The sequence below is a fragment of the Glycine soja genome, chromosome 17 (genome assembly GCF_004193775.1).
Source record: "Glycine soja cultivar W05 chromosome 17, ASM419377v2, whole genome shotgun sequence".
In the NCBI taxonomy this organism is placed as follows: Eukaryota; Viridiplantae; Streptophyta; class Magnoliopsida; order Fabales; family Fabaceae; genus Glycine; species Glycine soja.
In genome coordinates, this window is record NC_041018.1 from 38,300,665 (window position 1) to 38,311,369 (window position 10,705).

Below are 10,705 nucleotides of genomic sequence, written 5' to 3' on the forward strand. Positions count from 1 at the left end.
TGACACTTTTTTTTAACACAAAGAGAAGAGATAATTTAATGGATGACTAACTAGTTAGATTAACTTTTGAACTTCATAAAATGTATTGGGGTTAAGGAGACTCCATCAAATTATGACTGATTTTGAGTCTGATGTAGTTGCCTTAAATTTTTCTATTAATAACTAAAAGATAACGTTTACCTAAAAAAAAATGATCTATAGTTATTTGTTATTTTAAAAATTTAACATAAAAATAATTAACAATTTTCAATTATATTCTTATAATAAAAAAAACAATAGTAATTTATAAAATATCAAATAGTAATAAACAAGAGAGATAAACCCCGAGCGGGATTCTATAACACAGTGGTGCCGTGACGAACTGCGAGCTCAATGGAGGCGGAATGGTGAGCCCGAACGTGGCGGCGCCGGTGAGGTTCCCTTCGCGCTTTGATCTAAGTTATACTAACGCTCCCTCGTTTACACCCAAAAGAGCCACGACAATGGCTTCAGGGGAGCAAAAAGCACCACCCCAAACCCAAAGGTTGCAAATTTATCCCAATACAAATTCTGGGGTCTCTCCTTTCTGGAGAGGTATCTAACTGGAGGGGTCTCTAGCCTATTTGAAATTCCACCCCAAATGAAAAAAAAAAGTTTAATTTTTGTTGGTTTTTGTTTGCAGAGAAGTATGAAAGAGAAGCCAAGAGGTATTGGGATGTTTTCTACAAGCTCCACAAGGACAGAGTTAGTTTTTTCATTAGTATTTATTGTGTTTTTGGTCTCTGTCAATACTAATTTTGTTGCTCACTTGTGTATTCAATCAATACTATTTGTGATTGTGGTGCCTCTCTTTTGAAAAAGGCAAAAATTGTGTATTATTATTATTATTAATAAAAACTGGTCATTAACACTAGGAGTGTAAATAACCAGAAACAGGTTACAACCAGTGGATCAAATAATAGTGGATAGAGTTTACATTTCAAAGCATCCCACACAAACTTCCCATGCATGTTGTGTGTTTGTTTTTCCATTGAACACCAACCAAACAGAAGTTGTTGCTTCTCACAAAACGGTGCTTTAGAACGTGTGTCCATGGAATGAAACGGTAAACCAAATGTTGCCTCCAAATTTTCCACACAGCAGCAAACCAGAAGACAACCTGCCAGATTTTTGCCTTTTGATATGTCACTTACCTAGTTTTTAAGTTTCTCTCTCTCTCTCTCTCTTCTTTTATTTTAATGATCTTCTAGGCATTTGTTATGTGTAATTTGACTTTAGTGATAATACCTTCAGTTTTTTAAAGATCGGCACTACTTGGATAAGGAATGGGGCGAATACTTTTCTGTGAGTGAAAAGAATTAATATCTTTATTTTATATTTGATTTGATTTGATTTGTGTTCTTTCAATGTGTTGTAATGGTTTAAGTGATTTTCAATTTTCAGGGGGGAGGAAGAAAAGTGTTTTTGGAGGTATATATTCCTGGATCAAACTCTTTCTGCTTCTATGGTTTATTAGTTTATCCTTTATTGTTTAAATGACTCTGGAATTATAATGTTGAGCATATATAATGTTGCAATTGGATTAGTGTGAAAGGAAAGGATAGTTATCCTGATTTTAAGCCATACTGTGATCGTGGAGTAGAACCTTCCAGCATTGATTTTCTTCTCTTCTATTCATCATTTGTGATATTTGCAATGTTTATTTATTGATGAAGTACTTTTTCTGTTTATGCTCCTCTCCAGGAGGTCTTTGGTCTAGTGAGTTTCTTAATAAGTGAATCTGTCTGCTAAACAGGTTGGCTGTGGAGCTGGAAATACTATCTTTCCTGTCATAGCATCAAATCCAGATGCTTTTGTTTATGCGTGTGATTTCTCACCATGAGCTATTGAGTTGGTTAAGGTTGGAAATCTCCTTCTTGTAAACTCTATGTCCAATCATCATATGTTTGTATATGTGCTTGTATAGTGACTTGACTTGGCTGTATGCTTTTTGATTCAATCTTGATATTGTTAGAATGCAAGTGAGTAAGAAGTCCTACATTGGGTAGGAATGAGCAATTTGATCCACATATAAGTGAGAAGGACCTACAAACCTAATGCCTTGAGGTTTTTGGGTTGGGTGTGGTGTCAAGTTCATTTGTGTGGTTTTCTTGTGACTCATTGATGGAGATCTCCCCAATGTTTTATTCTCTTGCATTCCCTCACAAATCTGTTAGTGTGAATATTTCTGGTAAGGTTCATGCAGAGAAATGTAAATTCACACCAATGTCTGTAACATTGTGTAAAATAGACATTGATGAACCATCTTAATTTGTGGTCTTTAATGCCACATTATGGGTATAAATTGTGGAAACTACCTCTTTTACACAGTTTATTCATTAGTATGTAGGTGGATGGAATTTTGCAACTTTTGTCCCTTTAGAATGTTCCATTCGGTGGTCCTCTTCCACAATTCATCTAACTTTAGGCCTTATGAGCTCTAAATCTCTTGTCATAGAAGGGCACACTTTATGTTGGTTTAAAAGGAATGAATTTGTACTGCTTATCTATTCTGTTATAAAATAAAGAAGTGTAATGCTTTTTGTTTATATACATCTAGTGAGGATGAAGCTATTTTCTTAATTGCAGTCACATGAAGACTTCAAGGAATCCCATGTTAGTGCTTTTGTCTCGGATTTGACAGCTGATGATCTGTGCAATGAGATTCTTCCATCTTCAGTTGATATTGTTACAATGGTATTGAAATTCTGAATGGCAGTTTAAAACTTAAAGTTAATGTAGACCAGAGTGATTATGTGATAGCATTTGCTTTTGTTTGTTGCAAGCAATCATTTTCTTGCCTTATTTCCGATAACTTTTTTGCTCTTATTATTGAGAATTAGTCATGAAACTTGTTTATGTAGCTGACATTGTAAGCAGATATTTATGTTGTCTACAGTGTCCCCAGAAAAGATGCCTCTAGTTTTGCAAAATATTAGAAAAGTTATCAAGGTAAGAAATAATTCATTATATTTTCCAAAAACTTCGCTAGATAACTTGTTTGCATGTGATGAAAGTCATACCCTTTCTCCATTTGCAGCCAAATGGATATGTGTTGTTCCGAGACTATGCTACTGGAGACCTTGCTCAGGTGGATTATGTTGCACTTTATCTTTTTAAGTCTTCCAGAAATTGAAAAGTCTACAATTATTGTCCAATTTATTTTCTTCTGATAATTAGAACTAAATGTGTTGGAATAAATGAAATCAGTAATAAAGTTCCTTGATGATCATACAAATTTATTGATGAATTAGAACGACTGGAGAGAAAAGTTTGAAACAGAGAATGTTCATATTCGTTCCAGAAAAGACATTGTAGTCATTTGGACTAAATTTTTACAGAAAGATGATACTTATAGTGATACTAGAGATACTAATTTGAATAAAAAAGCTTTATCTTTGATGACTGGAAAAATCCAAATATAATTCTTATTGTTTTAATATTAAAGCAATTTAAATATTAATGTCTGTACCTTTAGGCTTTAGCTATGATTATACCAAGGTGGGGTGATTCTATTCCTCATCTTCCTTATTCAATGTGAAACTGTTAGACCCTTACTCCTTAACTAAAATATGGTGGATCATCAAACAAATTACCATTTCAATTTTAGCATTTCCAGTGTTGGAAAGGAAAACTGTTTGACTTTCAAGTTTTGGTTGATGGATTTCTTATTTGAGTATGTGATGATTTGTATATCTACTTTTATGCTCTATAGGAAAGGTTCTCTGGCAAGGATCAAAAGATTAGTGATAACTTTTATGTTAGAGGTGATGGCACTGTAAGTTTTCAGTTCTGCCCAATGCCCATGTTACCTTGTAACTTATCTCTCATGTGACTTTCTTCATTTTTAATGTAATACTCCTTTTGTTTCCTGTCCAGCGTGCTTACTATTTTTCAAATGAGTTCTTGAAAAATTTATTCAAAGAAAATGGTTTTGATGTTGACAAACTTCGTGTATACTGCAAACAAGTTGAGAATCGCTCAAGGGAGTTGATAATGAATCGGTAATATATTTTATCACAAGCTCATTTTACTCTTTTTTATATGGTAATGGTGATAATAGTTTTATAACAGTTGTTTTATAACTTATCGTATAAAATGCTTTCTTGAACTTTTTTTTTTTGGTGAAGGCTTTCTTGAACTTCTGTGGGTTTAGATTTTAGAGATGTGAGATTCCATTTGTTTGCCTTCATACACACACACACACACAACACACACATATTGTCTGTGATTATTCTTTTATGTTCTCCTTTGTTTGTTGGTTTCAGGCGTTGGGTCCAAGCTGTATTTCGCGTATCAGATAGTTCCAACTCTTCTTCATGCATAGAAGCTGAGGCCAATCATCTTGACAATGATAATGCCAATATGGAAATCAAGCAAAATAGTTTGAATGGTGGTTTAAATGATTCTGCAGTTGACTTGTCTGAGGGTGTGGCAGTTGACATGTTTGGAGTCTTACCTTCCAACGAATATGAGGTAAGGTTCTCACCTTTGCTCAGTCATTGCTGGTTCTCTTAAGTTCTTACAAAAAAAATTAATCAGATTCCATGCAATCATTTTTTACTTAGTATCTGAACATATCCCACCTGAGCTAGCTTCTTTTCAGATGTTCTACAAATTTTGAATCTCTGCTGGCAATTGTGAAGGCTATTTTTGTACAACTTTTTTTTCCAAATAAGAAGATTAAGGGTTTGTTTGATTTCTATTTTTTAAAAAAAAAAACTTGTTTGATGGGTCTATTTGAAAATTGTTTCATGGTGAGTAACAAATATCTCTATTTGTTTGAAATGGTAGTGAGAGCAACTCCCACCTACTGCTTCTCTTGTTCTCTACACACTTGTTGTTCGACCATTGACAACAGCTTGTCGATGAGCTCAGCAACTACATCAGACCTGAAATTGGGTCCAACAAGACCTGTCAGACACTCTGAAGCAGATGGCAATGATAATGCTGACAAACCAGACGGTGACAGTGCCCAATCTGACAGCGAGGGTCCAAGCAATGGGTGGATGATGAGGGTCTCAAACAACGTGGACAACCAGGTGGTCCTGGCAGAGGACACTATGTACTACCCCACTGCTGAAGAGGTGCACAGCAAAGACGAACCCCTTGAACATCCATCATTAAGCTGGTGACGGGCATAAAGTTCTAGGTCCTCATGAAGGAGTCTTCCACATTCCATCTGTGTCCTCTCAGTTCCTCCTTGGCCTCACGTCAAACCACTCCAGGTTGAAGCTCAGGGACTCCTGGAAAGCGCCAGACAAGGAAGAAAAGTAAAGAAGAGAATTAGAAACATCTCTCAACCATTTCTATGTTTTGGTTTTTAAAACACTTGTTTTGGAAACAATTTTCAAAACTTAAATTGAGAATAGACCATCAAACAATTTATTTATTTTAATTGAAAAATTGTTTAAAAAATATTTTTTAAAACCAAAAACCTAATTTGATCAATTTGGAGCATTTATGTCATTAACAAAAGCTTTATTGCCTCTATTTTTGGCTTATTTTCTTACAATTGATTTTCTTATATGCACATGTATGTTTTCACTTCTCATCACTTTAGTTTTTCCTGTTAGATTATTGAGATCAACCTTAGAAGCTGGAATTTCAAGATTAGTTTACTTTCAAAAGAGTACCAGCATACCTGCAAGTCAACAGGTTTGATGCTGTGGGAATCAGCTCGGTTGATGGCTTCTGTCCTTGCAGAAAATCCCAACATTGTTGCTGGAAAAAGGGTCTTGGAGTTGGGGTGCGGCAGCGGGGGAATCTGCTCCATGATTGCTGTTAGAGATGCTGATCTAGTAGTTGCAACTGATGGAGATGGCTTTGCACTTGATCTCCTGACCAAAAATGTTGCATCCAACATTGAGCCATCATTACTGACTAAACTCACCACAAAAAAACTGGAGTGGGGAAACAAGGAACACATTGAATGCATAAAGGAAGTAGTGAGCAATAGAGGGTTTGATGTCATCATTGGCACAGACATGACATATATTCCTGATGCTATATTGCCATTGTTTGCAACTGCTAAAGAACTGATTGCTCCCAGAGGAAGCAAGGAAGATGATAATGTCCCCAGACTTATTCTTTGCCACATCTTTCGCCGAGTAGATGAACCAACCTTACTTTCGGCCGCAGTGCATTTCGGGTTTAGATTAGTAGACAAGTGGCCTGCTGGTACTTCAAGTAATTTGTCTCAAAGCATTATTGACAATTGGTTTGTTGACAATGATTTAAAGGATGATCTTCCTAGTACAGCATTAAACATCTTGCTCTTCTGCAAGGAGTGATATTGAGTTTAGTATTCTAGCTTGATTTCAAGTTGGTTTCTTGATTCTTCTCTTCATTACAATTAAATGTGGGAAGTAGAATGTAATTTCCTTGTTGATTCATTTTAAGTACTTGAAAATCCGTTTGGGCTCATATTTTTGTAAGTTTTGATGGAGAGAGTTCTATTTTATTTTATTTTTTTTTATAAATGTTATTGCTTTGCTCCCCCACTTGGGGGCCTTAGAGATGGACACATGGTAGTTATGCACCCTGGCATCATTTGCTTGGAAATGCAAAAGGACCACTTTCTGTGTTTTTGTTTAGTAATTATGATTGTCAATTACTGTTTTTATGCTAGATCTTAGTCTTTTAGCTGAATCATTAACAAAATTGGCGGCAACAAACATAAGAAAATTCTAAGTTTGAGCTTCTTTGGTTCTACATGGTAATATAGTCATCACAAGCTACTTTAGACTAGTAAAGAATTCATTACACAAGCTCATATAAAGCACAAACTTTAATTTGTTTTCTTTCAATTTTCACTTTGGATTAATCTAAATTCTCTAATGGTGTAAATTTTTGTACATTGTCATTTAATTATAGATTATGAATGATAAAATTGTTGAATTTTGTAGTCATTATTTTAAAAGGAGTTATCAATTTTTTTTGGAAGGCAAGTTGTTTTCAATTGATAGACTTTTAAATGTTACTGTTCTTTAACTTCTAGTATAACATTAGTTTAGGCAGGAGTATTGCTACGAGTAGTTTTACACAGAATATGTTTGATAAATTAGGTTAGAATTTGTTCAGATTCAAATGTAGTTGGCTGATATTGGATAAATCAAAGCAGTGAAAATGGACATTTATTCATCCATGACAATAATTTATCTACTGAAGTTCTAACAAATTTTAAAATTATTTTCTGTATGGTTATTGCGGTCCAAATTAAAAGAAGATATATATCTTGCTGAATGCTGATGGTTTTCTTATGCAGCAAGTCCATTAAACCAATGGAACTTAGCCCCTTCCTTCGTACGGCTGAAACTTCAGAAATAAGGAAATGAAACCAAGGACCACTGAAGAAACTGTGTATTGAATTCACTTCTTGTACATTCACTTTTATTCAAATTAAAGCATTATACTATTTCTTTTGTTATAAAAAGACTAAAAAGTATGTTCATTTTCTATGAACAGTTTATTCCTGGCTGCATGCACATATTCTTCGGTTCTATTATATCTTCATAGGATGCAGCTCACTCTATAAGGTGAGGAGTACAGCTCCATTGAAAATTCCTTTGTTTAAATATTAGGCAATAGATTGTTTAAGTTCAACAGCTTATGGGGTTCTCCCAAAGAAAATTAATAAATATTATCATTTAATCATATAATATATCACATCAATAATCAACAGTAATCCTCACCGAATTAGATAATTAATCAATTAAATGATAATAAAAAAGAGGTACATGCATGATCAAAATCAAATTCTACTCTAATATATGTTTTACAATGTGGATATATATAAGGCACGTATTATGAAGTAATTAATTAATCTGCTTAACAAAAAGAAACAGTATATTGTTTCTCGCTCTGATCATAATTCATGCTTAATTAAATTTGAAAGGAAGCAGATGCAGTTCATATCCAAAGATAGAATTACATTCCCCTTAATAGTGCTTGTTCAGAAAAATTCTCGTGACATGCAGAATAATATTAATGACACTCCCAATATATAATAAAAGATTGAGCAGGTAGTTACATGCAAATTGCTTTCATTACTTTTATTTTAATTATGTTTCAACTTTATGATAATATTTGAAGACTCGATCGTCATCCTTTGAAATAACTGTAAGTAAAAAACAACACAGGTCTACAAAATAAGTAGGATAAATGTGTGCATATAACAAAGCTAGCTAGAAGTAATTATGAGTACCGTTTGACTTAACTTGGAATTATGTTAATAATACTACTTTTGTGAGAGAAATGAAAGTGAAAGCAATGAAAGGAGAGATTCAAAATTAGCAATGTATCCAGACCAACATCAGATATAGAAATTTCTTTTTTCTCTCTTTTAAAACCTTTGCTCAATTTCACCCTCAATAGAAGCAAGCCCTTCACAATTAATTAGCATAATTTATGCCTTTTTAACATGTACTGGTACATATGTATTGATCAAAGTATTACATGATTGTGTATAGATGATATATATATCATCACTTGTTTCTGCTAAAATTAAATATACATTCATCATTAAAGCATATAACAAGATAAATCCACCACAACGTACAGCTCCCTTTCCTCATCAGCTCTTTCTTTTTTCAACCATAAATATATAGAAAATACATATATATGATTGTCTTAGTTTCACACCATTGAAACTTTTGCTGGAGGATTCAATTGACGTTATCAACAAGACTTTTTACAACCTGAAAGGGATAAGAGAACTTATATTTATTGAAACAAATGTCGGGTTAAAAATTTACATACCTTAAAGTACTATAGTATCTAATAGGGACACAATATCAATATTCTTTTTTAATTTGTTCATCACAAAAATACAAAAACGTAAAATTAAGTTCCATGACATATATAAGAAAGTAACTCAATGGTATGGACATTAACTACTTCCATTTTTTAAAGCAAATTTAACTACTTCCATGAAGGTTAGGGCCGGAATATGACTAATTTTTTTTAAAAGCTAAATTGATTCATGAGAATACAAGAGCTACTCCAACCCTTATCATTAATTCCAAAAAAAAATAAAAAATCAGATTCTGACATCCTTCTAGCAATTAAACCGAATAAATACACTCTAATAATACACCATTAGAAAGAAAGATAGACGAGTAAACCAAACCATGATCTAATTTTAATCAAATCTATCACAACTACTGCAAAATCAAGAAGTTCATTGCTGATATCAAATTTTCTTTGTAGCCGAGTACCCTCCAAACCCTAACAGTTTAGTATGATCGCAAAATCAGGAGTAAAAGAAAATTAGGATGAGATTTACATATAATTTTAATTTTCATATAAACGTCATCAGATGCAAACATAAACTGTTGTTTCTTAATTAACAGTATAAACCAAAAGATCACTTTCTAGGATTTGCCAGGTGCTTTAATTAATCAAAATTTAACCTCTTTAAACTTCAAGGAATATAAGATCAAAATTCACCAACTAATTAGAGTCATATATACTTGTATTTGTGAAAATAGGTTCTCCATCTAAGCTCACATTATCACATATGTGCCTCTCGGACAAGCAGAAATAAAAAAAATGTTTTCATGAGGAAACTGATATACTTCAAATCAGCATGCTAATTTGGAAAAGACAACATCTAATTAAGAAATATACATACATGCATGCAAGAACAACAGTAATATGGAAAATACATACCTGTGATAAGGGATGTGATGCGCATATAACATACATACTATTGAATGATATGACGGAAAGAGTCCAAGTTGCTGGCTAGGGTTACTTATAAAGGGAAAGTGAGAAAGGAAGAAACTATATATATATATATATCAAATATCAGAAAGTGAAAAATGAAAGAATAAAAAGAAAGAGATGGTGATGGGGTGACAGATAGAGAGTAAGCACGCATAACTTCAAGCATGAAACTTTATATCATTCAAGAAAGTACTATGTGTGCTCACTCTCTTCTGTCACCTCCCTTACCCTTAATATTAATATAATTTTCATAAAATTAATGAAATCTGATGTGTATATCACTGCTTCTAATTACTAAGCTAATAGTAATTAATACCCTTGCTTGTGAAATGGGTTGGAATGAGGGTTAGGGAGAGAGAAACAAACAAGGCCATTTTCTCTCTCTACAAGTTCACTTTCTATATATGGAACAAATGACAAACTTGAATTGCCCTTGTGTGATGAAGAGCTGAAGGGGGAAGCAGGGTATATATAGAGCCAGAGAGAGAAAAATGCTTGCATCACGTATGCACGGAATAAATTTGAGCTTATTTTCCATTGCTCACTGATTTATAATATTCTAATTATTATAACGAAAAAGGAAAAAAGAGAAATTAGAAGAAAAGTGTAAAAATTAACTTTATGATCTTCTAGATATGCATATGCAACAACCCCAACCACAAGTTCATTTATTCTTTGCTGCTATACCAACGATCTTTTATAAGTCCTAACTAGCTTACACATAAAGGCATCTTGACATTCTAAATCTATTTACCCCTAATTCATGTTTCTTAAGTCTCTTTTTTTTTTTTGACAGATGTTTCCTAAGTCTCTTCAAGGATTGATTGTATATGACTTTTGTAACAAAAGAATTAACAATTACTCCATTTGTCATTTTTATTTATCTACTTCTGGAAGAAAACTTTCATTTGTATTTGTTTTTCTATGGAAAGTTTAAGATAATACTGTATTAATTATA

General features: G+C 33.2%; 1 long non-coding RNA gene and 1 pseudogene across 2 annotated transcripts; one reads left to right on the forward strand and one right to left on the reverse strand.

Annotated features, from left to right (window-relative positions):
- Positions 1-315: 315 nt before the first annotated feature.
- LOC114393833 lies at positions 316-6,618 on the forward strand (annotated as a pseudogene). Its single transcript, XR_003662613.1, has 12 exons — positions 316-573; positions 662-723; positions 1,273-1,323; positions 1,423-1,449; positions 1,775-1,879; positions 2,608-2,715; positions 2,899-2,970; positions 3,059-3,109; positions 3,734-3,796; positions 3,898-4,022; positions 4,287-4,494; positions 5,595-6,618. The product of XR_003662613.1 is annotated as an uncharacterized LOC114393833 (transcript).
- Positions 6,619-8,337: 1,719 nt separating this feature from the next.
- Positions 8,338-10,199, reverse strand: LOC114393044. Its single transcript, XR_003662459.1, has 2 exons — positions 9,691-10,199; positions 8,338-8,717 (listed from the first exon to the last, which is right to left on the reverse strand). It is a non-coding gene; the product is annotated as an uncharacterized LOC114393044 (long non-coding RNA).
- Positions 10,200-10,705: the final 506 nt, after the last annotated feature.